Source organism: Penaeus vannamei, chromosome 31 (genome assembly GCF_042767895.1).
Source record: "Penaeus vannamei isolate JL-2024 chromosome 31, ASM4276789v1, whole genome shotgun sequence".
Lineage (NCBI taxonomy): Eukaryota > Metazoa > Arthropoda > Malacostraca > Decapoda > Penaeidae > Penaeus > Penaeus vannamei.
In genome coordinates this window covers 7,092,334-7,094,833 of record NC_091579.1, presented here as the reverse complement: position 1 = coordinate 7,094,833, position 2,500 = coordinate 7,092,334, and positions in this window count along the sequence as shown.

Here is a 2,500-nt window from a genome sequence, read left to right as displayed (position 1 = left end):
AGGGAAATCAGATGAAGGGAAGTTAAGGAGGGAAGAGGAGGAAAATGAAGGAAAGGAGGAGAAGGAAAATAAAGGGAATGAGGAGGAATACTAGATAAGGAATAAGGAAGAGGAAAGGCAACCGAAAGATGAAGAAAAGGAGGAAGAGGGGAAGGGGTGAAGAGAGGGAGTAAGAAATGAAGGAAGAGAAGGAAGAGGAAGATGAGAAGAAAGGGGAGACAGGGGGAAACACCCTTATATTTTACGTATCTTATTTATTCTATGTCCACCTACAGACAAACAAACAAACGCAACGAGAACGACCTATAGACACCATGACTATGCTAAATAACAGGTATATTTCATGATATTTTGACTTTGAGAGAGTGAAGTGAAAGACTGATAGATAGATGGAATTAGAGGATAAGAGAGATATAGATATACAGGTAGATAGACAGATCCGTCGACCTCAAAACTATATATAAACGCGTTAGAATAAAAGTCTATATAAGGGAATGCCCTGCCAGCATAGGTTGTACGTGCGTTCATATACACACGACAGCATACAGGATCAATCTGTTACATCGCAGTTTTACCGGAAGGGCGCGCAGGCATGTTGTGCATGTTGTTTGAAATGTATCTGTGTAAGTGCGTGTGTTTCGTGTATGTGCGTATTTTGCGTGACTGTTTTTGTTACTGACACGGGTAGGATTCGAACCCGGGACCCTCTGCTTGGGATTCCAGTGTTCTAACCACTGAGCTATTGTGATAACGTTAAGCAAGAGGCGACTTATCTATTTGAATAGGTCATTGGGCTTGCGCCTGCGTATGCGTTTTTTTTTTTTTTTTTTTTTTTTTTTTTTTTTTTTTTTTTTTTTGTGTGTGTGTGTGTGTGTGTGTGTGTGTGTGTGTGTGTGTGTGTGTGTGTGTGTGTGTGTGTGTGTGTGTGTGTGTGTGTGTGTGTGTGTGTGTGTGTGTGTGCGTGTGTGTGAGTGGCGGAGTTCCCCATGCATAAGCATTTGATGTACCAGTTAAAGATGTCGCATGCTGCATGGCGACTGTTATCAGCTGACGTGGCACATACCATGCACACGACACTCTCCTCTATTTCGCCATGTCACAAGCCTGTCTGGCGAGATATAATGGGAAATGGACCTTCGTAGTTTTCTGAACAGAGGTTTATAAACTGCCATTATTGGTGTGTGAGTTAGCATTGATGTTTTTGGATATTCGTGGAATGAATGGTAATGGTGATGCTAATGATGGTGATGATGATGATGGCGATGAGGATGAGGATGATGAAGACGATAAATATGAACAAGTAACAATAATAAAACTAATAACAACCACAACCTCAACGGAATTAATGAAACGACAACATCACCACGACATACCCCCCCACCCCACAACCGTGTTTATGCGCGGCGGAAATCACTGTGAAGTTAACGACAAGTTGGCGGTGAAGCTACCTAACACATGGCCTCATATTGCATCATTTCGCCATATATCCGAACGTCATCCGGACAATGCGTGATTAAAAGGATTCTTATCACGAGTACACTTACACTTCCATGCAGGAATAAATAATAAAGGATAGGGGTCAACTGTAAGGAAAAAAAAATTGCTGTTATGTCGTTAACAGCGACTGTTTCCTTAAATCATATATGTAGAATCAGATATGTAGAACAAATAAATAAAATCATATATGTAGAACCTTAAATCATATATATCTAGAACCGAGAATTTAGCTTTTAAGATCACATTAAATCATATATATAGAACATATATATAGAAATTAATCATATATGTAAAACATATATGTAGAAATTAATCGTATATGTACAACATATATGTAGAAATAAATCATACATGTAGATTCATAAATCATATATGTAGAACCGAGAATTTAGCTTTTAAGATATTTACATCTTTGAGAGACTCATCCGGCTATAGTGAATGATGATATTTCACGCATTTCAAGACCGAAACAAGGAGACGATCCTCCGAGTCCTGTAACATCGGCTGCCTTACCGTTCTTGCCGATCACTCTACGAGACGCCCGAGTGCAAAACGAGCCGCTGGGTCTGACTGCACGGTGCTCTGGCGTTGCTTGCTTGTCTCTTCGTCCAGGCTCGTCTGAGGAGCTCCGAAGACGTACTGAACCCCGCCCCGGCTCAAGCTTTTCCTGTCTCCTTCCCCCGCTCAAGCTCCCTCTACTCTCTCTCCCATGCTTACCCTACCCCCATCCCTTTCCCAAGCTTCCTCCTATCTCCTCCCCCCGCCCAAGCTTCCCCTACCCCTCCCCCTCCCATGCTTCCCTATCCCTTCCCCCCTCCCATGTTTCCCCTAGCCCTCACTCCTCCCAAGCTTCCCCTACCCCTCCCCTTTCCATCCTTTCCCTACCCCTTCCCCCTCCCATGTTTCCCTACCCCCTCCCATGCTTCCCCTACCCCCGCCCATGCTTCCCCTATCCCCTACCCCTGCTCAAGCTTCCCCTACCCCCCTCTCCCATGCTTCCCCT